The following is a 27,795-nucleotide window of genomic DNA, read 5'->3' on the forward strand; positions in this document are numbered from 1 at the left end:
TCACGCGGCCGCAGCATGCCTGAATGTGGCATCTATTACACGGAGACAATAAAAGGACTTCCCCTCAGGGTTGTTTTGAGGATCAGGTAAGACAATTTCTGGAAAGCACACTGGCGGGCATGTAGCTCTCAGGGAACATCAGCTATCACGGTCTCATTTCTAAGAACTGGCAGATGAACCAAAAATGACTCCAAGGGGTGGGTTTTCTTTTTTTTTTTTTTTTTTTGGCAATAAAATTTCAAAATAGAGTCTCTGATTTTTGTTACCTTGGAAAAATACAATTATTCAATTATTGTCACAAAATTCCCCTATATTACTAGAAAATTACTGTATTACCCCAAGTCTAACCACAGTGAATTCAGAAGGTCTTTCTTCCATATATACAGCTGACCCACCTGAGATTCAGAGGTTTCAGAAGCTGGTGTACAGGCTACAGAGAGAGAGTTGGGACTGAGACTCAGGTTTTTGTTAATCCAAAGTCCATTCCTTTATCGGACATCCATCCCCCCCCCACCCCCCAAACTTTAAATTTTTAATTTTGTATTGGGGTAGAGCCGATTAACCGGAGAAGGCAATGGCACCCCACTCCAGTACTCTTGCCTGGAAAATCCCATGGGCAGAGGAGCCTGGTAGGCTACAGTCCATGAGGTCGCTAAGAGTCGGACAAGACTAAGTGACTTCACTTTGACTTTTCACTTTTATGCATTGGAGAAGGAAATGGCAACCCACTCCAGTATTCTTGCCTGGAGAATCCCAGGGACGGGGGAGCCTGGTGGGCTGCCATCTGTGGGGTCGCACAGAGTCAGACATGACTGAAGTGCCTTAGCAGCAGTAGCAGCAGCAGAGCCAATTAACAATGCTGTGGTAGTTTCAGGTGAAAAACCAAGGGACTCAGCCATACATATGCGTCAATCCTATGAAGGACTGCTGCTGCTGCTGCTGCTAAGTCGCTTCAGTCGTGTCTGACTCTGTGTGACCCCATAGACGGCAGCCCAATGGCAACCCACTCCAGTACTCTTGCCTGGAAAATCCCATGGATGGAGGAGCCTGCTAGACTGCAGTCCATAGGGTCACGAAGAGTCGGACACTTACTGAGCGACTTCACTTTCACTTTTCACTTTCATGCATTGGAGAAGGAAATGGCAACCCACTCCAGTGTTCTTGCCTGGAGAATCCCAGGGACAGAGGAGCCTATGAAGGACACGTATTCTGAAGGTAACCCTCCAGGCGACAAGGAAAGACACCTGGAGAATCCAGATACACTAAAAAAGTGCTTGAGTCCAGTTTGAGATGCAACCTTATGCTGAAACCTCTAGTAGAGAGCTATGCAAGAGAAAACAGAACGTGAGCCACATATGTCATTTTAAATTTTCTGGTAGGCAAGCTGAAAAAAATAAATGAAACGGGTGGATTTAAATAAACCAATTTAACCCTTATTTCTAAAATACTATCACTTGAACATGAAATCAACATGAAATTCTCAATAAGATATATTTTGCCCTTTTTAAAATACTAAGCCTTTAAAATCTACAGTGTGTTGTCCACATAGAACACGTCTCACTTCAGACCAGCTGTATATCATGTACTCCACAGCCACACGGGCCCACCATCCTGAACCCCGAGGCACGAGGACCTCCTTGCAACGACAGTTCAGGCTAAACAGCACAGGCCGAAATCGCTGATGCCGCTTGACAGACACACCTAAGCCCTCGCCTGGCAGACCTGTGAGAGAGAACTCAAGGCATCGCCTCATTTCTCAGCTGCAATCTAAGAACCATACTCTGAGCCACAAAGACTTGGTATTTTCACCTCTAGAAAAGAAACTTCTGAGCACACATCCTTACCTGATGTCAGGGAAATGCACATGTGAAACAGAAGTGAAACAGAGGAAACAGCCCCACCGAGCTGGTAACTATAAAGCAAATGGGTGATTTACGAAAACAGTCCCTTATTTGCTAAAAATAAATAAATAAATAGCTTGGCCCTGAGTTCCTTTGGTGAGCCTCGGCTCGGCCGGCAAGTGCTCGCTGATTCACTGGCTGATAGCAATCTCTCCGGCAGGGGACACACAGGCTACAGATGAGCATTTCACTTCGAGAAGAATCGGGAGGACTGCTGAACGACGCTGAGTGGTCTTTAACAGCAAATCATCCCAAGGAAAAAGGGAAGCAGCTCCAGGAAAAAAAGAAAAGAATTTTTCAAGAGGAAGCTGAATGGATAATGGGATCCTATTCTCAAGGCTATGGATGTGACAGCGGGTGTCCTTCCCCATTCCGTTCTTCCTTCATTCACTCAGTGCGGCCTAAGAGTCCTCAGCACTGGGCACAGAAAGGGAAAGATACGTCTGCAGCTTCAATGGCCTTATGGTAGACAAGCCCCTCATCTACCACCATCCAGTAGGGTTGGTGCCTCTGGGAAGGGGTGTGCTGAGTAGGAGCAAAAGAAGCCAATGAGTCTGGGGAAAAAAAGAGCAAGGGAAGAGGGCAGATTCAAGAAGATTTCGGGGAAGGAGGCTAGTGTGTGCAAAGGCACAGAACGTTCGAGGAGCTGCTGGGAATTTGGTCTCGTGCTGGCGGAAGGGAAAATGCAGGAGAAGCTCTCCTGTCATGAGCAGAGGCCAGAGCATAACTGGTAATTTAATACCATTCAAAGAAATCAGATTTTAGAGCCTACAGGCTAGTTTAACATCTAGAATTTATGAAATGCTCCAAGAGGGAGGCAGAATCTGCGTGATGCTGATACATTTCTCTGTCCAGCAAGGAGGTCAGGAAGCACAGGAAGGAGGGTGGGGCTCCTCACATCAGCATATCAGGGCAAAGACTGGTGTCGGCAGCCAAACTGGCCAGGGAGAGGTTTGGACAAGCAGGGGCACATGGTGGCTATCTTGACCAAGAGCTGACTGGGGAAAAGCCAGCTGCAAGGCCTAGAAAGAAGACTGGTTTGAGTGGGACTAGAAGAGCACAGACTTGTGGCTGAGTGTGCACCTTGTATGCAGCTCTTGAGGATTACGCCAGAGGATCGTGAGGATACTGGACGATGCCATCTTTTGTTAATGAGGTCAACTGGTTTAGGCCTGGACCTGACTCTGGTTGCAGACCATTCAGAACAATGTTAGAAAATTAACTAAATAGGTAGAGATTTTCAAAGTAGTTTTAGAGTGTTGGAGAAAAGTAAAGTTGCTCAGTCGTGTACAACTCTTTGCCATCCCATTGACCACAGACTACCAGGCTCCTCCGTCCATGGCATTTTCCAGGCAAGAGTACTGGAGTGGGTTGCCATTTCCTTCTCCAGGGGATATTCTTGACCAGAGGATCGAACCCTGGTCTCCTGCATTGCAGGCAGACGCTTTGCCCTCTGAACCACCAGGGGAGCCCCGGAGTGTTGGAATAGAAGCCAAAAAGGTTGCTGACAACATGGAGATCGAAACTAGTCTATCTAACACAGAAAGGACTTAAGAATTCTTAATGCCTCCAAATTCTCAGTACCTTAAAAAAAAAAAAAACAAACAGTTCTCTGGGCCCAGGAACAAAATAATATCAAAATATTGAAAAGATAAGGAAGGCAGCATGAAAAAATTTACCCCGAAACACATGTTTCTTAACTATAAATAGATAAATTACCCACTCACCTATACCTCATAAGGTAAGTCAGTTCAGTGAATCTGAAATCTCCTAGTTTAGGGGCAAAGTTGAGACTTACAGATGTTTTCAACGTATCTTTTGAGCTATTCTTTCAAAAGAAGAGGAAACAAATACCAGCAATATTAAGTGTATTATCCAGTGTTACAGCGAACAAGGAGCATTATGAAGACAAAAATGGAAATTTTCTGGTACCAAGTTGTTCCTTCATTCCTGCCTTCCATCAAGAGATAGCTAGCTACACACTAGTGATGCAAACATGAGTTAGGAAGACAGACAAGCTTCCTGTCTTCACAAAGCTTCTGTTCTAAGGTAGGAAACAGAGAATCAGATAGTAGAGAAATGAATAATAGCAGTGACTGGAGATCCTGACCTTGCTAGGAAGATATAAAAGTGACTGATAAGAGAACAGAAGAAAAAGACAAGTTCAGGTAAAGTCAGGGGGTCTCCTGGGCTCTTTCTTCTGATTCATTCACGTTAACTCACGAGTGAACAGCTTAGACACTGAGCAGAGACCCTGGGGCCTACGTGAGCTCAGTAATCAACACACGTGTCCCTTTCACTGCCCCTTCCACTCTGAACCACAGCTGTCCACATACAGTAGAGGCAATGGAGAACCAGTCTTTCTATAAAATAATACCATATAGGATTTCCCTCTTGACCCAGTGGTTAAGATTCTGGCTTGCAGTTCCTTATCAGGGAATTAGATCCCACATGCCGTGGTGCTGCTGAGCCTGTGCATCATAACCAGAGTCCACGCAGCGCAACAAAAGGCCCCGTGTGCCGCAACTAAGACTCAACACAGCCACAAAATAAATAAATAAAGTAATAATACCATATACTCAGTCTAAGGGAAAATTAACTAAAAGACACAAGGGAACAGATCAATTGTTACCAGAGATGGGGCTTGTGCTGGGCAAAATGGGTGAAGGAGGTCAAAAGATACAAACTTCGAATTTTAAAGTAAGTAAGTCCTGGGGATGTAACATACGGCATGGTGACTTAATGAAAGTTGCTAAGAGAGCAGATCTTAAAAGTACTCATCACCTATTGTATAACACAGAGAACTCCACTCAATACTCTGTATGGGAAATGAATCTTTACAAAAAAAAAAAAAAGTGGGTATATGTATACCTATAACTGATTCACTTTGCTATACACTGTGAAACTAACACAATACTGTTAATCACTTAGACTCCAATAAAAATTAATTTTAAAAGTACTAATCACTAATAAAAAACCTGTAACTATGTGAGGCGATGGATGTTAATTAGACTTACTGTGATGATCAGTTTGCCAATATACACATTTATCAAATCATTGTTATACAACTGAAACTAATTTAATGTTATATCAATTACATCTCAATAAAAAATAATTTAAAAATAAACAAGGTAGTCAAATATAAAAAGGATTCCCAAATTAAAATACAGATAAACATAGGATTGAAAAAGTCATCAGATCTCTGAATTACTCTGTCTGTCCACAGGTCACACTCCCCCACTAAAAAATGTAAATTAAAAGAAAAAGTCTACTGGATGCATCAAAACAGCAGCAGAAACTGGGAGCAAGATATCAAGGATCTCCTTTATGATGGCATGTTTTCAGAAAACTATAAAAGTTTGGAAAAAAATCCAGAGAGAGGCAAATAGAATAATCAAGACGATGGAAAATGGAAGCTCCAAGTAAAGGTTAAAAGGGCTATGATGACTTAGCCTGAAAAAGAGAAGGCTATGGCACCCCACTCCAGTACTCTTGCCTGGAAAATTCCATGGATGGAGGAGCCTGGTGGGCTGAAGTCCATGGGGTCGCTGGGAGTCGGACACGACTGAGTGACTTCACTTTCACTTTTCACTTTCATGCATTGGAGAAGGAAATGGCAACCCACTCCAGTGTTCTTGCCTGGAGAGTCCCAGGGATGGGGGAGCCTGGTGGGCTGCTGTCTATGGGGTCACACAGAGTCGGACACGACTGAAGCGACTTAGCTGCAGCAGCAAGGGGCAACTTAATAACTGCCTACCTCAAGTCTATGATGGGTTATTACAAAGGAGTCACCAAGTTATCGTCTCTCACCAGAGAAGACAGAAGAGTCTGTCTTAAATTACAGCAAGAGGAAAAGCAGCAAGTGAATTTGGTGAAACACAGGAGTCAATTCTAGACCAGACCTGACTATGCTGGGTAATATACTGAAGGAAAAAAAGTCTACAGGGAGCTTTTCACCCAAACAACTCATTTGCCTTGAGTGTAAACAGATCTTATTGGTTTGTGGAAGTCAAGTTGAGACCAAGGACCTTCATTAGTCCTTTTTTATGCTATTTCAACTGTTGGTTCAGAAATGTGATAAGATTTTCTCCAATATTCCATTCCCCAAAGAACTGAGGGGGTGAAACAGATCAAGATTTAGCAAGATCCACTGGATCGGTTCACCAACATTACTTATAATGCAATAAATGAGAGTAAAGATAAGCAAGAGCACAGAAGCCCTGGTTAACATAACGATGCTTAGATGGGAAATTAGCCCAATGGAAGATGCCCTCAGGTCCCATTCTGCTAAATTACAGACTGAAGGTACAACTGTCAAGTGCATGTCTTAAATACAAGCTGAATTCCGGGATTCTCTTCTCTTCCTTCCAGAAGAGTCATTTACGGCAGAAGGCTCAAGAACCAATAAAGAGGTAATTTCACAATATCTCTACTGTGTCCCCAATCATCCAAAAGGCCGAAGGCAGCTCCATTCCCACTACACTGCACTGCGCTTGCCACCCGGCTGGTTTTCAATTGACATTGCTGTGTCTGTGTTTCTCCCCGTCCCCAACATTGGGCCTATTGGGGTTTTGTAAAAAACTACAATTCCACATCAAGCTGTTGGTGTCTGCCTGAGCTGTGATCAAAAGTAGGGGATGATTTACACTCCTAGCGAAGAGTGGGCTCAGTGCTGGCTGGAGGCAGAGGTGAAGGTGAAAGCCAAGGAAAATGTCAGATAAGGAGAGGGAGGTCAGGCACTGGGGAAACATCCAGCCTCTAGGTCATTTGTATCTGTGGTTCTGAAAAGTATCCCAAAGAGTAAGTTCTGATACTCTTGTGAAAATCAAACACTAAACCTTTGCTGGCATTATGCAAACATGGACGTTTTCATTTCAATTCCACAGAATTCTATGGACTGTTTTCAGTGGTAGCCAAGAGTTCAGTTCAGTTCAGTTCAGTCGCTCAGTCGTGTCTGACTCTTTGTGACCCCATGAGTTGTAGCACGCCAGGCCTCCCTGTCCATCACTGACTCCCAGAGTTCACTCAAACTCATGTCCATCGAGTCGGTGATGCCATCCAGCCATTTCATCCTCTGTCATCCCCTTCTCCTCCTGCCCCCAATCCCTCCTAGCATCAGGGTCTTTTCCAATGAGTCAGCTCTTCGCATGAGGTGGCCAAAGTATTGGAGTTTCAGCCTCAAGCATCAGTCCTTCCAATGAACACCCAGGACTCATCTCCTTTAGGATGGACTGGTTGGATCTCCTTGCAGTCCAAGGGACTCTCAAGAGTCTTCTCCAACACCACACTTCAAATTCTTTGGTACTCAGCTTTCTTCACAGTCCAACTCTTACAACCATACATGACCACTGGAAAAACCATAGCCTTGACTAGACGGACCTTTGTTGGCAAAGTAACGTCTCTGCTTTTGAATATGCTATCTAGGATGGTCATAACTTTCCTTCCAAGGAGTAAGCGTCTTTTAATTTCATGGCTGCAATCACCATCTGCAGTGATTTTTGGAGCCCAAAAATATAAAGCCAAGAGTCACATGTCGCTAATTACATTTAAAGTAACTGCCATTAACTGAGATTAAAAATTCAGTTCCTCAGTTGCACTAAACACATTTCAAGTGCCAGAGAGCTATACTGGCCACGGCATGGAAGAACACAGACATATTAACATTTTCACCACCACAGAACATTCTGTTGGGCAGCTCTGTTCTAGAACAGAAGAGGTAGAAAGAGGTTTGACAAATCAGACAAGTAATTTCACAGATGTGGGAATTAAGTCCCACACAGAGAATGTGATGTGCCCAAAGAGCTAACTGTCATCTTCCCACCAACGCCCAGGTCAATGCAGCTGGGACTACAGAGGGCCAAGAGGGGTCACGAGTCACTGAGTCATGGGGGCTTTGGGAAAGGAAGACTAGAGAGGGAGGTGACTAAGCTTCAGAAAGGTGACAAGTTGAAAAGAAGAGAGGGTAAAGATGGTCCAAGTGGAAGATGAGGCATAAGCAGAGGGAAACATTAACCTTTTATGTGGGCTTCTGAGTCAAGCTCGGCTGACATTTGAGAAAGGCCTAGGAAAACAAAGAATATGACAAGAGGGAGAAATTTAGGCCTGATTTTCAAGGTTCCTGTTTCAGTAATATATAGTTCTGTAACAAACCACCCTAAAACTTGGGATGATTAAACTTTTTTTTTTCCCTAAAAATCTGAGGACTGTCTGGGCTCAGCTAGGCGGTTCTTCTTTGGCAGGGGATCGCTTGTGCAACTGCTTTCATCTGGGAGCTCATCTGACCCTCAAGATGTGAGTATTTCCATTCTTTCCCCCTAAAAGTGGCCTCTCATCATCCAGCAGTCTAGCCTGAACATCCCTACATGGTAGTGTGCCCCAAAAGAACTAAGGAGGAAGCTCCCAAACTTGGAACTCGCATGATGGCCCTTCCACTACATTGGACTGGCCAAAACAAACGAAAGGACGTCCAAGGTGAATGTGAGTGGGACTGAGTGAGACTCCATCTCTTGATGACACAAGTGGCAAAGAACATGTGTGGTGGTTTTCTTTTTTTCTACTTTAAAAAAAAACTGAAGTGAAATTGCTTTACAATGTTGTGTATGTTTCTGCTGTATAACATGAATCAGCCATACATACACATATATCCTCTCCCTCTTGAGCCTCCCTTCCACGTCGCCGCCACCACCAACTCTCCCCGCATCTCACTCCTCTAGGGTATCACAGTCCACTGGGCTGGGCTTTCTGTGCTAACAGCAGCTTCACACCAGCTGGCTATTTACACATGGTAGTATCTATATGCCAATGCTACTCTTGCAATCCGTTCCCCTCATCTCCTTCCTCTACGGTGTCGTCTGACTACGTTTAATCCATCTATTTCCCACATAACAAGCTAAGGTGTTTAGACTGAATTTCATAGTTAAATTAGGAAAGAAGAGAATAAAGTGATCAGAGTTGTGCTTAAGAGAGAAAAAAATCAAGTTTGGATGACTGCATCAAATAAGGCTACAGAGATCTGTTAGGTGATTATGATCATTTTAGTCTGATTTAAAAAATAGTGTCTTGGAGGGAATCAGGAGACTGTAAGAACTACTTCACATAAAAAAAAATCTACAGTTATGAGCATCTATAATTGAAGGCAGTGGAGAGAAGAGTCAACATTTTAGATCAGAATAACCAAAAAATAATGCATGACTTACCCAGATGGGAAAACCTTGTTAAGTAAGGATACGTTGTAGTTCTGAACCAAATGAGAAAAATCCCTACCTGCAGTTTATATTTAGATTCAAAAAGACTGAAAGTCACAGGCCCATCCAAGGAGACGCCAAGCCGTCAGTCAAATGTACCTTAAGTGCTTTTTAACCTGGTTTCAATCATCACTTACAATTTTAAAAATTCTGCTGAACAGGTAGCTCTCCTGAATTAGAAAGTTAAACAACATTTACCATTAGCAAGCCATTATTTAGAAAGCTGAAACTGTATACTAAATTACAGGGTATAAGAGATACTCAGTGAACTGAACCTGGCTAAAATATTTGGACAAATGCAACTAAATACTAGCCTGGAGTTCTGGTTAACCATTTCTTCCCACAGCCTTTGTCTTTAAGTCTCTTTCGAAATATGCATTATCAATACCATCTTTCCAGAAGTTCTATTCTAACTGAAGGAGGAGCCCATTCCATTAAGATGTCTCCCATTAAAAGAGTTGAGATTGCTGGGGCATCGCAGGTGGCTCAGTGGTAAAGAGCCACCTGTTAATGCATGGGTTTGATCCCTGGTCCAGGATGATCCCATTTGTCATAGAGTAGCTAAGCCTGTGTGCCACAATCATTGATCCAGGGCTCTAGAGCCCAGGAGCCGCCAACTCCTGAAGGTGGTGTGCCCAAAGGCCTGGGCTCCGCAACAAGAAAAGCAGCCACAATGAGAAGCCTGCGTACCGCAAGCAGAGAGTAGCTCCCCTTTGCTGCAACTAGAGAAAAGCCCATGCGGCAATGAAGACTCAGCAAGGCGCCCCCCACCACCCAATTACTTACTTAAATTATTTTAAAAAGATAGTTGAGATTTTTGGAGTAACTGTCCATTCTGGTGAGATATTTTACATGCCATGTGCCAGGGATGCAGCAAAGAATGTGACACAGCTGTCACCTTGTTGGAAGTACATTCACACGTATTATAAGCAAAAGACAATGTATAAGAACATCATTCTAGGATCATTTCAGCTTATAATACATGTTGTGATGAAAATCAAATGGGGAGCTGGGATGGTGACATGTATATGCAGAACCCACTTGAGACAGAAGAGTCTTCCCTGGATTTTCAAAGTGTCAGATGAAAATTAAAAAGCCACGTGTTTTGGCATCTGCAAGCTTTATCTGACCCATTCGTTTCTTATTTCCAATGTTCTCTGAGGTTTCTTCTGAGCTTTAAGAAAAGAAAGCCATTTAAAAGTTCTGAAGCTATAAGGAACTAGATAAGAGATATGGTAGGAAGAGAGAATACTGCTCTTTTAGAAAGTTTAGGAAACAAGCAATTTCTACGCCATCCACTGCTACTAAGTAGATGGAAAGGAACCCCAAAAAGCTTCCTTTGGATGATGGTACCCTTTATCTACTCTGGTTAATTCATCAGAGCCCCTAGATGAACATAGTATGACATGCTACCAACATTCTAGCTACAAGACACTTCAGTTTGGAGTAAATCTCTCCATTATTTTTCACATTTCCTCTAATTTTCCTGGTAGTATTTATTATTCCAATCACTACAGCCATCCTTCTTCCAAGGCCACTGGTCTGTTTTTCCTTATTAGAAGATGTATCAATACAACAGAAACAAATGGAAGGAAAAAAAGCAAGCTGGTGGCCCATCTACATGGATTACATTTCTATAATCTATACAGATTACATTTCTATAATCACACACACCAGCAAACATAAACTCAAAAGAATTACTTTCTGAGTTAAAGAACTCTGAATGTACATAAGGCTGGCTTCAATAAAAACAATGTGCATGAATAACAGTTAAATGAGTAGATCTCCTTCCAGAATCTTTTTTTTTTTTCTTCCAGGCACACCCTGGAAGGTCTGTCTTTAACAGGCCCTGATACTTCAATGAAAAATGGAGGTGCCAATGATTTGTAGGCTAAATTAATGTTAAATAGTTCAAAGGCCTGGACAAATAAGTCAGCAGCAAAAGTTTTACGAGTTCACTTCCTTCAAGGGAACTTGGAGAGTAGGGTTTTATTGCTGTGAATTCTGGTCACCCATTCTATCCCTCAGCATCTGTTTGAAATATGTAGTAGACAATTGCTTTTTTGGCTGTGACTCAGGTGGTTGAAACACAGGACAAACAGACTACTGTATATAGGCTTTCCTCGAGCAATGAACATTTTTATTAACTCTTTTGGGAGAAACGTGGTGGCTTTTAGAGCCCAGCCGCCGCAGCACTGTCAAGCAATCTGATTGGTCACAGGCTCAGGTGGCCAAGCATGGGGAGACGATGAGAAAATGTGTCTTCTCTATGTGTCTTCAGAAGAAGAAGGAAAAACATGAATAACAGTGAAATCTTGCGTTCTGTTTCCTTCACCATTCAGATGTGCAAAATTCCAAGTTAATACTAAATATGAGCTTTCTGCATAAATATGTCAGTCTTGCCACAGAAGCTGGCCAAAATAAACAAGTCCCACGGTTTGGAGCAGCATAATCTTCATATAAGCCACACACTTGCCCATTTTTCACCAGTTTTAAAAATTTTCTCTCAAGACAATAGAAATGTTAGAAAGCGGTAACCCACAGATATTAGTGAGAAAATGCTCCCTCTTTTTCACCACGGTGACTGGGAGATCAAGGATCAATGTCTCATCAGTCAAATGTGAGTCTGTCTATATGATTCCAGACAGAAAGCAAAATACCAACCCATCAGCTCCACCCCCCAAATGCAGAAATCTATAGTCCTGGTTCAAAGATAAAGACTAGCCCATCGCAAATGGTTTTGGTTCCATATAAGGATTAGAAAAACACTAGGATGGTGTCTACATACTGGAAAATCCTGAATTTAAAGTAATCAAAGGAGAGCTGATTCTAAAACAGAACAGACCACACTTTGCTTAAGAAAAAAAAGGAATATCATCAGAACAGAAACTTCCTAATATAAATTCCCAAGAATGCCCAAAAGACAAACATATTTATTTATACAGTCTATTCAAAAACTAGGAAATGGTTTTCACCAACATCTTTTAGCCAAGAGTACTTCACAAGAGAGTGTACATTATTTTTTTTAAGAATCAGTTTTGTAATTTCTCCTAACAAATCTACTGACTGTTTCTTTCTTTAAAGGAATAAAGTTTACTCATTCCTTTCACTTGAAAACTAAGATACGCTTTATCATACAACAAATACCAAACTTCCTTAGAACTTCCAACTCATGCCCTCTCCCACCCGCAGCCCATTACACTTGAAATTTTTTGCCTCCAAAATTATAAAGTAAAGGAAAAAGTGAGTGGTTAAGCTGACTAGAGTCACAACTGTTTTTCTTCTTTAAACCAATTTACATAGCCTTTTTCCTAGTTGTCCCAAAATGCAGATTCTTCAAGGAATATTTCAGGCATTTAAACGGAAAGTGAACTCCCATGAATTTTGGCAAAAATAATGGAAACAGGACTGAAACAAAAATATCCAATAAAAAACACTTTCTCTTTCCTGAAAGAGATGGAAAGGAAATAAAACACACCCTGAAAAGAAAATGATTTTATAAAACGTTACTAGGAATAGCTTTCACCAAAGTGAAAGGGAATGCCACTTTTTTTTTTTTTTTATGAAAAAAGAATCAAAACCTGTTTCCCAGAAGGACTTCTCTAAAATCATCAACACCTCACTTTTTTTTTTTTTTTGGTTTAAGAAACATTAAACTCAATTAAGCTTCTTTATATTCAAAAAATTAAGAAAGGAGACCAGTTCTGCCAAGAGGCTTTTTTAATCATTCCAAATAAAAAGTAAGTAAGTCGCAAAGGACTAACCAGACATTTCAAAAGCGGTCATAATTTTTCCTTAAGTGTGAGACCTGGTCTCACTATATAAAAATCTCTACTGAAATGCTGGTTGTAACTGGTGTGTACCTTCCATGGGAGAAACTTATTCGGAGACAGAACTTTCCTGACTTCACAACAGGTCCTAACCCCCACCTTCCCCTTTAATTTGCCATGTGATCCATGTGGTCAAACTATGAGGCAGGAAGAGGGTGAGGACTGATTGCAGCCAAACAAAACAGAAAAAGGAAAAAGAGCAACTGGGCTACAACGGGCTAGACGTCAACCACCTGAGAGGCACCTCAGACAACTAGAAGGTCCGATGGAATACCACGAGTCACCTGGAGGCCTCTGCAAGATTCACAGGTGAGGGGGCCACAAACCCTCCTTAGCATTTTCCGGTAAAATCTTCCACACACAGAAAACGAGAAGTAACAGTATCTTCCAGTAATTTTAGGTAGCCAGTGGTGACAGAAACACCAAGTTTCAGCAACTGATCGCAATCTCCCACTCGGCCTCATGAAAACAAGATGAAAGAAGACGGGTTAGATTGCTTGACTTTAAGAAAACAATGACATTCCCCTAAAGGACAACCTTAAGTTATAACACCACTCATCTCCTGGAGACCAAGACAATCTCCAAAGTATTCATTTGCAAACTCTTTCAGAAAGGGAGCCCAGCACTTCAGTCCTCCTGAACACACTTGCTGTGGGCTAGAGAGCTTGCAGAGGGCAGTCTTCAGGAATCCAAGGACAGAGACACAGGAATAAAAAGGCAGTCAGTCCTTGCCTTCAAGACACTTCGGGTCTTATGGGAGGAAAAGACAAGCATGTGAGAGGCAACAGAAGGGACATGGTGACAAACACCATCAGGGGGACCATCAAGGCACCATGAATAATATATGTCACCATGTGACCTGTCATCATCCTGTCTCCCAAAGATTCACACAGTTCCCTTCTTTCAACTTTTCTTGAACCCTGTGTAATTAAACACCAAATTTGGCAACCCATGCTAATTTTGAAAGGCACTCGCTGGGAATTTAGTAAAAGTTTAAACAACTTGTTTACATGTGTTTGGCCCATCTGTTTAAACACAAAGTTTATTTTCATAGGAGCAGATCTTGGGTGCAAGCGCCTTTTGTGCTTGAGACCACTACTGACCTCTTATCCAGCCCCGTCTTCCTAATCTGCATCAGAAATCTCCTTTGTAAACACAACTCAAATAACAACTTTTTATGATAAATGGTGAACACCTCCAAGATGACAGCTACAAAATAAACTCGACTTTTATAACCAGGAAGCGTTCTAAACAGACAGAAAAGACTCTTCTGTAGGCTGTTTTGAAAACCCACACACAAAGAATCTTCTGTGTGTGTGTGTGTGTGCGCGCGTGTGTATCTAGGTTCCTGGGGATCACTCTGAGCTGTGTGCATTCCCATGATGCCCCGGTGTTTTCCAGCACCATGATGCTCTCACTTCTGATTGTGGAGATGATGCTGAAGTGCACGGAGTATTTACTGATCCGGTTATCTTGTTCTGTGACAGGCAGAATCAATCAATCAAGAGGCCAGCTCTGCACTTACATATTCCAGGCACATCTCCGCACTTCAGGATACGAGATCACAGTGTTATCCAGCCAAATTTGATCAACAAATGCAGTTCCCCTGTGCCACAGCAATCTCAGATGAAGATGTTATTATGTGGAACTGAGCAAAGTGATAAAGACAGTACGGCGGAGCTCGGAGAAGCCCGGCTGGACCTTACTGACAGCTTTTATATACTGAGGCGGTGATGTCCCCTTCTACTGGGATTATAAAAGTTCCCTTAATTTGAAGAAAATCATGCTGTACATACACGGGTGACCCCCCAAATACTACATTTCCCCAACTAATATTAAAATTCTCAAGGCAGAAGCAACATATATTCAGTGTAACACTGCAGGCCTTTAATAAAGAGAGCAATATTTAAAGTGTACAAAACAGTCATGTGAATTTCCATGGAGCTTTTCTGCCAGTCTGTTATTACTATTATTATTAATTAGTATAAATGAATGTCTAAAGACAAAAATACCTTCATATTTTAATCAGTATTGTAAATCATTTTATTAATATCATGTCTATGACACTGTATGTAAGTTGGTGTCAATATTTTAAGTGGCTCTCAAAAAAAAAAAGTCTGAGTGAATCTCTTCTTGTGCCAATAGCTACTCTTTCACTAGTGCCCTGAAGTTATTTTACATTATTTAATCCCAAATCCCATCTTTTGGAGTCTACCTTCCTCTTGCATTTTAAATCTTTAATGGGAGCCTTTGGCAGTCCATGGCTACAATGATTAGATATCTGCAGAGAGAAATTGAAAAATTAATCATCGTTTCCATTTTATATTTTTGTACTACACCAAAAATTACTTACTTGTAGAGCTAACTTCTACACTCTGGCAATATGTTCCTTAACATTGCAAATGTGGAGAATGATTTCAGATAAAGCATGTCCAAACCGAGCCAGTAAACAGCCTTAAGTTATTCTTCGAGATTTGTATTCTGGGTTTTCATCCAAATTTCATTTCGATTCATTTTAATTAAAATCCATTTATCGGTAGAGGTTATGTTACATGTGGCCTAAAACCAGGGCCAGAGTATTCCAAGCTAAGCACAGGAATGATGTTAAAATTGTTTATTATCCTTTTATGAATTTTCCTACTTAAATTACAGTATTTCACAACTCTCTGCAAAAAGTGAAACACGATCCATAGGCAGTTTATTATAGAAACTGATCTATGCATTAATCTCCCCTTCGCCTAAATAGGCCCTGAACCACAGGAACGAAGGAAAAAAAACAAAACCACCTCAAGTCAGCTATCACATCTTAAGTACCATCAAACTGCTAAATCTATTAACCTTGTTTTCTTTTTTCACTATTATTAAACTGGAAAGAAAAAATTCAACTGGAAAATTGTTCCTTTTTGGTTCCCTTGTCATCATGTAATAAGTATGAGAAATATATGTGCAATGGCCAAATGGCCGGTAGACAAAACACCCACTCTAAGTGACGTACTGTTTTCCATACCACTCAGACAAAATCAAAACAACAGAACTGCTGCAAACAAAAACAAAATAACATTTCCCATCAGCATTCCAGACAGAGAAAATTTACAGGAAGAGAAGCTGGGAAAAGAACCAGAATGAAATAACTGTTCATACCTCCACTCTTGGTAGAGCCCTTGCTTCAGGCAAACAGTCCTGACTTTAACACTGAAATGTTTAACAATTGATAAAATGTTTGCCAGTGTTGGCAAACTTTTCTTTTCTCTTTTCAGGCAAACGTTTGTACTGTTTAAAGTGATGAAGTGCTTCTATAAAACTGAGGGGCCTACATTTCTCTTTTTTGAAATGGGTAGACTTAGCATAAGAAAAGAAACTTCACTTCAGTCATAAAATAGAGCAAAATAAAATCATTTGTAGCAACATGGATAGACACAGAGACTGTCATACTGAGTGAAGTAAGTCAAACACAAATATCATCTGATATCGCTTATATGTGGAATCTAAAAAAAAAAAATGGTACAAAAGAACTTATTTACAGAGTCACAGATATAGAAAACAAATTTATGGCCAGGAGGGGAGGAGGGATAAATTAGGATACTGGGATTGACATACACATACTACTAAAGAGATCATTAATAAGGACCTACAGGATAGCACAGGGAATGCTACTCAATATTCTGTAATGTCCTATATATGGGAGAAGAATCTAAAAAACACTGATATATGTATAACTGATTCACTTTGGTATACACAAGAAACTAACGCAACACTGTAAATCAACTATATTTCAATAATTTTTTTTTTAAAAGCACTTCAGTGGTAGAAGAATCCAGAAGCAATTGTGTCATTTAATTAATTCTCCTTTCGCTGAGAGATAGAGAAATGCTTCCTGGTACTGCTAAGTCTGTCTGGCAGGAGAATGTAAAACTCACTTGGAAAAGGGAAGATCATCTCCTTTTACAGCTGAGTCACATGTGTGTAACTTTATTGAGGTACCAGCTCCCGGGAAGTTACGGGACCAGGGTTTCTGCCTAGGTCCCTACCCATAAACTGAAGCGGTGCACTGACTGTCAACAGCTGGATTGGACTATTTCATTGAGTCAGTTTACAGTGCCTCCACCCTAGGGGTTGCCTGTCAGCCGCACTCTTGCTAACACAATTCCTGTGTTTTGCCTGGCAGTAAATGGACGCTTCTGCCCTAGCGTCGTCTAAACAACTCCGTTAACATTTGCCCCCGAGCAGCTCTCTCTTTGTCCAGTCCCTGTCTTCTAACAGATGTCATCCAAGCCTAATCAAGCATAAAATGGTCATAAATATTTCTTTCTGGTAGATTTCACATTCGCATTTCATGCAGGGACATGATATTTTTCTGCTACCTCCAGGGAGAGCCTAATGCAAAAACCAGTTACATTCTAGCCTCATGGTCCTTTAGTAAAATGCAGAACATGTTCTCAGCTCGGAGACATAAAAAGGCATAAGACTTGATCTTCAGTCTTTTGTTTAACTGCACCTTTTTTCTTTCCCCCCTTTTCCCCCAAATGCATCTTCATTTTACAGTTACACTTCTGCATTACAAATGTGCCTTTGTGCGTGTGAAAACATAAAACGAGATCTGAAAATGGGACCACATCTACTGTCTATTTCAGTGACTCTGGGTTTTCAGCATTAGACTTCTTAATAATTACTGGCAAAAAGAGATGTTTTGTTTATACACCTCGTACAAATAAGAAGCTATTTAGAAAGCAGGTAGGATGTAGGCTCTCCTCTTTGGGCTCATTTTATACACTACTGTGCACCTTTTTCATCACATTCAGTTAAAACAACGGGATGCATCCAACGTGCAATTTAAGGTTCATGCCAATTTATCAGTTGAGAAAAGGAAAGACCATCCTGAGCTCGGCCCTGTGTCCAACACTGAAACTTTGATGCAGCCGAGGGAGCCACTCTAGACCATCAAGCTGCCTCCTTAACGAGAGAAGCATCAGTCATCAGCACAATCACATTTGTCTTCTGCAAACTTAGTAAATAATGAAGCTTAATCTAAAATAAAACTATCCTAATAATACTTTGAAGGCCATATGTCTGTGTTTCTCTTTCTTATTCCTTTTGTCAAAACACAAATCTTATACTGCTATTTAAAGTAAACTGCAAAACACTTAGTGGTGTATATCACAACAATGGCGCTCCCCACCCTCCACTCCGCTGAGCCTAATATTTGATTACTGCTAGTCACATCAAGCTTTCAGGCAAATAATCTCCATTTTTAAAGTTAATGAGATATGGTCATGTCGACAACAGCTTGCAGAAACTTTTAATTTTAATTCCTGCAGGCTGTGCTGGCCTCTTTTACAGCAACTACTGTATGAATGAGTCAAATTTGCCAACATGGCTTATGTAGACAAGTGCACACTAATTAAAAATACCCACTGGTATCATAATTTAAATACCATGAAAATAAACTGTGAAAGCCGCTCGGATCCAGTCTCATGGCTGCCTTTGAGCACGCTTCCTTTGACTATAGGATGTTTTATTGCTGGCGTGTTCTTAGCTGAAAACCACTTTGCATCTTGGAGGAATTGGGGATTGTGATATAATTATACAATTTGTGTTAATATTTGTTTCGCTTCAGCTCTTAAGCAGGCCTCCCAGAAGGACCACTAATTGAGAAAACCATATTGTGGAGGCGAGCGACAATTTGACACTCTTGATTTAGGGTCCATCTACAACTTCTCTGGGGTCTCTGGTGCTTTCTCTTTTCTCTCTCAGCTCAAGCCATGAGGAAATCAAAATAAAAAGGTAGCTGTTTCTGTCATTCTTCCTTTTATTCTTTAAAAGTTTTCATGCCTCTTAATATTTGCATTTTAACTGTTTGCCTTATGAACAGGGGAGCAAGGACATGCTTCTTTACCTAATTCTAATCCCTAAACGCAGGTATTAATTTCTTTCCTTCCATCCATCCATACACACATTCACACACATACATACTCACATTTTTTTTTTAAATAAATCATTTTTGGCAAGGGAATTCCAAGGTTTGCTTTTGCCAGGAGAAAAGCACATTTCACACTGGGTATAAAAAGTTGGCACCTTGAGGGTTAAAGCTATTTAAGGGGTTAAATATGCAATTATCTCCGACTAAAACCAGAGAGACATATAGATAAATAGCAGAAATGAAGTCCCCAGGTTCCCTTCAGAAGCCTTCATCACATTACTACTAGACAGAAACTCTTTAAGGACCATTTTCAGATGTTAAATCATTGTTCGCGCTGCACATATTCTTGCTATTCCTGGGGGAACGATATCTGAAGAGAAGCGTGCTAACAACTGCAATCCTGTAAACAGGCATTTTTCCTCTTGTTGTGAGCACCTCTGTAGCCCCGCTCCCGGCTCTGTCATCCATGCCTTCGCTCGACTTTGAAGTTTAAGTACTGAATGAACAGCGTCATCTATTATCCAGAGTGTGCATGTAGATTATAAATAAGAAATAAAAGTGACTTTCAGTACACTGCTTTTGCATTAGCAAGACGCCTTCTCTCTTACCTCTTCCTGTCCTTCATACCCTACAACCAAAAATCTATTAGAGATCTGAATTTCGGGGCTTCTTTCAGAGGGAGACGGAGACTGGAAAATCTGTCTGCTGAGATGTGAAAAGTTGGACTGACTGCACAAGGCTGGGGTCTGGGCCTGGGCTCTGAAGCCAGCCTCTCTCCTTCCTTAACCCTTATCTTACAGATGCCCTTCAGGATACATGTCTGGTGATGGGACTGACTCTTCATTTACATTTTTCTGTTGACAAACAGAGTCCATGAATATTAATTATTCTGAAGTTTATTTGCAGAAAAGGCAGTTTCTAATCCTTATCAATTATTTATTGAAAATCTCCTCCACCTAATAATCTCATTAACATTATTATACTAAGGCCAACAGCAAATATTCCTTTGATAAGTAACAACCCAATCCGTTATCCTTCCTGCCAAATCTCATGCAGCCTCCTCCTTTGCTTCATCATGATAACCTGGCTTTTGTTTCCAGGAAGCTCTAGATGAGTCCTTCCTTTTTTTTTTAATAAAAGAAAACTCATACAGTGGTTTTTTTGTTAAACCTGAAAGTCTCTGATATGCTACACTAAATGAATGAGAAAGAGAGAATAAAAATTAAAACCTTGGAAAAATGGTTGGATGCCTGCTTTCTTTTCCCAATTGGCTATATGCTGCATTATTCAATGGAAAATACCCAGGGATAGAAATTCCAAGGCATGAAAACCACACAGTCATGGCACATGAGTGACCCGAGGGGAATGTATCACATGTTAAAAACATGTGAGGGACCTCCCTGGCGGTCCGGTGGTCAGGGGTTCAATGCAGGGGCTGAGGGTTCGATCCCTGGTTGGGGAGCTAAGATCCCGCAGGCCTCACAGCCAAAACATCAGAACATAAAACAGCAGAAACAACACTGTAACAAATTCAATAAGAAAATGGTCCACATGAAAAAAAAAAAAAGCTTACAAAAAAATAAAAACATGCAAAAGCCTGAAAAGAGTAGAATGCAAATGAAAACCACATTTTAACAACGAAGAACCTTGTATTTATATAGTTTCATCACTTTCCAAGCATTTTGACCTAATGATACTTCATTTACTTCCCCTAAAGCCCCTCTGAGGTGTGCAGGACAGTTATTATTAACTTTATCTTTTAGACGAAGAAACTAAGATGAAGCGACTGTTTAAGGTCTCCCAGCTACAAGGTGTCAGGACACTGACTAAATTCTAGGAGTTTGAATCCTAATTCATTGATTGGATCTGTCTTCAAAATGAGGACTGCCTCTAACTTCCTTCTTCCTTTTTGACTCACTGTTGGCATTTTAAAGGACACTTTTGCTTGGATATTCATGTTTTAAAGGTCTGGAGTGCCCACTGATGATTTGTTCAATACTAAAATTTCTAAAAATCAACCAAGAAGCAATATCTAAAATGGAGCATGATTTCTAATTTAATCAGACACAAATGAGAAAATAAACAGCATGTGATTTCAGAAGCAAAAGGAACCTTTGAAAGGAAGTGGTTTCCCAAGGCTCAAAGAGTTAGTGGCTTACTATAAATCAGAGTGACTTACAGCAGCAAAACTCAAACCTAGTCTGGCTGATACTCCCATCACTATTCTGGGACCATATTTGCAGAAAGAGCCCTTACATTTTCCAAACTTGAAAAGTCATTTTTTTTTCCTTTTGATTCAGGGTCACTTTTTTTTTTTCCTCTCTCACAGAAGGAGTTTCTCATCTATTGCCTAAGAACATGAGTCAAATACGCTAAATATTCCCCAGAAGTTGACATGGGGGATTGATAGCAACAATCAGCCAGAAAGGCATGTCAGCTTCACTCCCTTAACCCCAAAGTCTCCATCCTCATTTCTCTTCACCTCCAACCATCAGACCAATCTGACCCCATTTGCAAAGTTTCTAGAATGAAAAGCATCTTCAAAGGAAAAAAAAAGTTTGTTTTTTGTTTGTTTCCCTTTTGCCCAGCAGAAAAGTACTGCAAGCATCAAAGAGAAAAAATGATCTGTTGATGCAGCACATTGTTATCCTATTAGTAAAACCATACATTGCACACATCAGACAAGGACCAAGGTTGATTCACAGTTAAGATGTTACATATTCCAAGTACAAAACCAATAAAAGGCCACAGGAGAGTGGGGAGGCGGATGATGGGAGACCAGTTTATGAAGACTATGAATGTCTACTAAGGAATTACAGAGGTTACCTCTTGCCAGTCTGACAACTGCAAGACGAGGGGAGGAGGGCTGAAGTCATCTTACAAGGGGTTGCTGGTGTATTCTGGGAAGTCTTTGCTTATTTCCCAATAGCATTCAGGAAAATGTGGGCTTGCAGGATAACCACAGTGAATGAAGCTTTAAGGAATGGGAATTGGGAAACAAACTGTGGCGGGAAGGATAGAGCTGGGAAGTTTTGTTTTCATTTTTAACGATGAAAGTGAAAAAAAATAAAAAGTCACCAGTCTTAAGGTCTGGTGTGACTAGCAGAAGAACGTCACCAGAAACAACTTCCTTGGGCCACTATCTCTGCATCCTCTAGGGCAGGTGTCACCAAATTACTGCCCTGGGGCCCAAATCCAGCCCACTAACTATTTCTGTAAATAAAGTTTTATTGAAACATGGTGATGTCCATTTATGTACCATGGGAGCTTTGGAACAGAATATTTGCAACAGGACAGAAGAGTTCACAGAGCCAAAAAGGGTTACAATTGAAAGTAAATGTAAAAGTTTGTTAAGCCCTATTCTAGAAAGATTACAGTGAAGAAAAATATCCACTTCCCAATAACTGATAACAAAAACTTCTAAACAGATGTACATGTGCACACACACAGTCACACAGTTATACCCTATATGTATCAAACTTAGTTCTTAATGGTGCTGGTAACCGCAGGAATGAACTTCTGACTTTATCCATGCTGACAGATTGTAGAAGGGCCCACATCCTATCCCAGAAGATTGTTTCTAAACACATCAGGGGCGTCCATGCAAACGTTAATCAAAGGACAAAGCCTTCACTTTGTCTGTGCTTAGCTTCTTTATCCATAAAATGTGAGGCTGGATCATCAAAGGAATTTAAAAAATTCTATAACTCTAACAGAGAAAGAAAAAGGAGAGAAGTAATCACACACATCTATATATTAGGGCTTGGGTTTGGAGAGGAGTAAAAGAACTGAGGATACAGGAGACGCCACACACAAGCCAAGTGGGAAAAGATAAATGTGTGAAAGTGACAAAATGAAGTCCTTCTATCAGCCGCACAGGAAGGACAGATTCTGAAAGAGCTCAGCACCTGTACCAAGGGGCAGAAGGAAAGACCTACTCAAACATAAGAAAGAATTGTGGGAGAGGGACTTCTCTGGGGGTCCAGTGGTTCAGACTCTGCGGTTCCATGCAGGGGCAAGGATTTGATTCCTGGTTGGAAAACTAAGATCCTGCGTGATACACAGCCTGGCCAAAAATAAATACATAAATAAAAAGAACTGTTAGGAGAGATCACGGTTCTACGAAAGCTTCTGGAGAAAAATAATGATCCTGCAAGGAGATTGGGTGGAATGGGACCTATTCTGAACTTTCAAAATAGCTTGAGAAGCCAACACGCGAGCCACCCCGAGACCTGCACTTTTTCAGCCCTGGCTACTTGGAACTGAAAATAGCCTGGCTTTCTTCTCCAGCCCACCAAGTGTGTCCTCTTTTGTGACGACAACACAGACGTGGCCATGGTGACACCTTGGAGGAACTGAGGTTCCCTGGCTCTCAGACAGTGAAACTGGGAGAAATTCTCAAATTCTGACTTCTTTTCAAAGAAATATGCTTTTCCAAGCCTGCTCCAGAGTTTGTGTGAAAAGCTGACCTGCTGTTTTGTTTCTCAAGGTGAGAGATAGAGATAAACTCCATTAGATCTGTTGCAGTCTAGTATTTGGGCCTCTGTGTTGATCCAGAATAGTGACCAACTACCATGGGAGCTGACTGAACGGATCAAGCAAAGATTGGGTGCCATCAGCTGACTTTGCAAAATAAGCCAGGAAAGTTAAGACTATTTCCCAAACAGGAAACAAACACATGCTCTGCTGCCAGGGAAATGTACATAGTTTGACTTGTAGGTTATGAATCTTTAAAACTTCCACCATAAGTCCCAGCACACATTCTTAGTGAGTATGATCTTTTATTTATTGCTCTAAGCCATTTTTCTTTGTTGACTGGAGTGATGTTGGATGCAGGCAAAACATGGGCCACAGAAACATTAACACAAAACACTGCTTGGGGAGTAAAGGACACTACCTCCACAGGACTAGTTATTCTTAATTAAAAAATATATATATATATATTCTTCCAGATAGTAAAACAACAAAAAATGACTGTGGCGACTTCAAAAGGACTAACTCATTTATCAGTGAAGCTGCTTGAGCAATTTTCAAAAGAAATACAAAGTACCAGATATATTTGTGTTGTCAATCCATTTTTGTTGGTTGGGGAAAGGGTTCAAGCCTGTTACGTAATACTGAGAAAACACAGAGGTACTTCCCCAGCCCTGTCAGTCAGCGACAGTTGTCTGGGGCACCTGGAGAAGTTTGCAGTTTTAAGTTTTCTGGTTCCATGGACCCAAACAAAAGAACAAGAAAGAGAAACGTGTCCAAACCCAAAAGGTTGCTTTCAAGTTGTCTATAAAATAGCTATTGCAACCACCACAGATTACAGCTTCTTATGTGCAGACTTATTAGTCCAGCCAGATTTCCCATTGTTTAAAAGTCAACACTCCCTTGCCCCTGAGTAGCTAAGGTGACAGCCATATGGCATCCGACAAGTTGCCATGTTGGAGCTATGTAGTAGATCTTTCAGAACCATCATGCTTGAGCTTTATTGTCAGCAGCATGCTATAAACCTTACCACAAGTGCTGTTGAATTTCTGTCATTTCTGGAGGAAAACAAAGACCTTCCAATAGAAGTGTTTGGGGAAGAGAAGGAATCAAGCTCATTTTTCCTTGGGTGTTCATTAGAAGGATGCAGGCAGGACTTCTCTGGTAGTCCAACGAGTAAGACTCCATGCTCCCAATGCAGGGGGCTGGGGTTCAATCCCTAGTTGGGGAACTAGATCCCACATATTGCAAGTAAAGATCCTGTATGCCACAACTAAGATCCAATACAGCCAAATAAATAAATAAATATTAAGAGGAGGAAGAGGATGCAGGCAATAAGTGTGAAGCAGGACTTGGCCTTAAAAATGGAAAGAAACAAATCCAAGTTACAAGGCACAGGTGCTTAAAAGTGGGCATGTTCATGAAAAATAAGGACTCAACCTAAAGATAAAAGGGGGAGGGAATACCTGGGATTTTCTTACTTGACTGAGCAAAAATAAGATGGGAAGAAGTGAAAGAGTTCTGAATGAGATAGCCTTTTAGGGTACTCACAATGGGGAAGGTGGCCAAGGACAGTGGGAGCAGCCTCGTCTGCTGGCCACCACAGTAAACACAACCAGAGGGGACCACACGCTGGACTGAAGGGATCAGGCTGTGGACGTGGGCACACATGGGTTACAAGCTGGGCCTGTCCCGGTATAAGACGCATGAACTTGCATAGCCAATTGTTTCTTTCTAGGACAAACAGGAATTTTAAGATTACTTAGCTCACAGGGTGCTTGTGAGTACAAACGGTACTAAAATACGAGGGAGTACCGCTCTAGGCAGGAAGAAAGGTGCTTTCAATAAATTTACTATCAATACTACTACTACTTTTAATACCATTACTATCTTTGATATTAGTCATTTCAAGCCTCAAAAAATCTGTGACAAGAAGGATGTTCAAGATATTTGGATCAAATGAGGAAACACACTCATTTCCTGAAAATGGGTCGCTTATCAACCATCATCCAGTGTTGAGTGCTTGCTCCTCACTTAGCCAGTTCACTCCTGGGCACACACCTGCAGAAAACCGTAATTCAGAAAGACACGTGCACCTCAACGTCCACTGCAGCACGATCTGCAGCAGTCAGGGCGTGGCAGCAGCCTAAATGTCCATCAACAGAGGAATGCATAAAGAGGGTGTGGTACATATATACAACGGAATATTATTCAGCCACAAAGTGGAACAAAATTGTGCCATTTGCAGATGTAGGTGGACATAGAGACAGTCATACAGAGTGAGGTTAGTCAGAAAGAGAAAAAAAAAACCTTGTATAATATTGTTTCTGTGTGGAATCCAGAAAAAATGGTACAGATGAATCTATGTACAAAAGGGACAGAGACACAGATGTAGAGAACAAACTTATGGATAACACACGGGAAGGGAGGTGGGATGAATTGGGAGACTAGGATTGATGTGTGCGTGTGTGGGGGTGTGGGTGTGTTCACACGCGTACTCAGTGGAATCTGACTCTTGGCAACTCCATGGACTATAGCCCACCAGGCTCCTCTATCCATGGAGTTTTCCAGGCAAGAATACTGCAGTGGGTTGCCATTTCCTCCTTCAGTGGATCTTGTAGAACCAGATTATCAAACCCATGTCTCCTGCATTGCAGGCAGACTCTTTATCACTGAGCCATTAATGAGAACCTACTGGGTAGCACAGGGAACTCTGTTCAATGCTCCGTGATGACCTAAATGGGAAGGAAATACAAAAAAGAGAGAAAATGTGTACACATATAGCAAAATGATTCATTTTGCTGTACAGCAGAAACTAACAGCAGTGTAAAGCAACTGTTGTCCAACAGAAATTAATCAAACAAACAAACAACAAAAACCAAGCAAAAACTGTAACAAATGTGCCTAAATATGGAATTACTTGGTGAATCTGGGAGAAGGTGGGGAGGGGAAAATCAGGAAAAGAGGTAGTATTAATTAGCCCTTAAACTATGAAATTTGAAACTAAGAACACAGGTTTTCCCTTACAGCTATAAATACATTTAAAATTAACATGAACAAGTGAATTACCGTATAAGAGAATTAATCCTAACCATTCCCCAGTAAGAACTGATGCCTTTGAATTGTGGTGCTGGAAAAGACTTTTAAGACTCCTTTGGACAGAAAAGAGATCAAATTAGTCAATCCTGAAGGAGATCAACCCTGAATATTCATTGAAAGGACTGAAGCTGAAGCTCCAATACTTTGGCCACCTGATGTGATGAGCCGATTCATTGGAAAAGACCCTGATGTTGGTAAACACTGAGGGCAGGAGAAGAAGGGGACAACAGAGGATGAGATGGTTGGATGGTATCATCGACTCAACGGACATGAATCTGAGCAAACTCTGGGAGATAGTGAAGGACAGGGAAGCCTGGCGTGCTGCAGGACATGACTTAGCGACTGAACCAAGAACAAACAATTCCCTTGGTAAACGCTTTTACCGAAATGTTTTCCGTAAAAAACAGCTATTTTTTTTTTAATCTATAAAGTTAAATGGTGGGAATGGGAAAGAAATATGTAAAAATGTGAAGCCATGATATTAAAATTGAAAAGCTATAGAATATCTACAAAAATGTCAACAGTTGCTGTCTCTGTAAAATGAGATTTTACTAGGTATGCTTTTTCTTTTTCTGCTTTCTTAGTTACATCTTCTAATACTTTTTATCCAATGGACACATAATTAATTGATCAGTAGAAAATGCCAAATAATTTTCTATTCAGTTTTCAGTTGAAAATATGTGAATGACACCCACGCCTCACTCAGGGCTGGCACTGAGGATCTCGCTCTTGGCTTTGGCACATGGGGGTATTCTGCAGGAACTGGTGGATTTAAGTGCCTGTCTACGCATCTCTTCTAGCATATTCTATGGCCATCCTCTAACTGTGTCACAATCTCTGCCATTAATTTATAGTACTTTCACAAAATGCACCTATGGCTAGAGGACCTTCTAAGACTTTAGTTTGAAAAAAAATTTTTAAATCACCGTTTTTTCCCCTCTGTTCTTAATTCTTCAGAAACTTCCCCAGTCTTTCACAAATCAAGTCAGGTCACAAGAATCAAATATTATCTCAGATTAAAACCTAAACAGGGTACTTGCCAAACAACAGCCTAGGGAAGTTATTGGTTATGTGTAGTATGCAATTATTAGCTATCCTGGTTCTAGGTACTAATCCCATGAAAATTATAGAGGAAGGGCAGCAAGGAGCACTGAGACATAAAAAAATCACTGCCATGTGTAAAAACTCAGATGTTAAAAAACAAAATGCAGGCACAAGAATTTAGCCAGAAAAAAAAAAAAAAGACATGCCAATAAAAAAGCTGCTTCTTAAAATTTGGCTGGCAGCGTCCTTCCCCTCCCCAATGGATACTCTCAGTAAAGAAAACATGG

At 41.0% G+C, this 27,795-nt stretch overlaps 1 protein-coding gene and 1 long non-coding RNA gene across 14 annotated transcripts in view; one reads left to right on the forward strand and one right to left on the reverse strand.

The window, feature by feature from the left end:
• Positions 1-27,795, reverse strand: part of FOXP1 (forkhead box P1) — a 627,798-nt gene that overhangs the window by 197,130 nt on the left and 402,873 nt on the right. The window lies entirely within an intron of this gene.
• Positions 12,598-15,860, forward strand: LOC113881059. Its single transcript, XR_003507919.1, has 2 exons — positions 12,598-13,284; positions 14,463-15,860. It is a non-coding gene; the product is annotated as an uncharacterized LOC113881059 (long non-coding RNA).

This window comes from Bos indicus x Bos taurus, chromosome 22, assembly GCF_003369695.1.
Source record: "Bos indicus x Bos taurus breed Angus x Brahman F1 hybrid chromosome 22, Bos_hybrid_MaternalHap_v2.0, whole genome shotgun sequence".
NCBI lineage: Eukaryota > Metazoa > Chordata > Mammalia > Artiodactyla > Bovidae > Bos > Bos indicus x Bos taurus.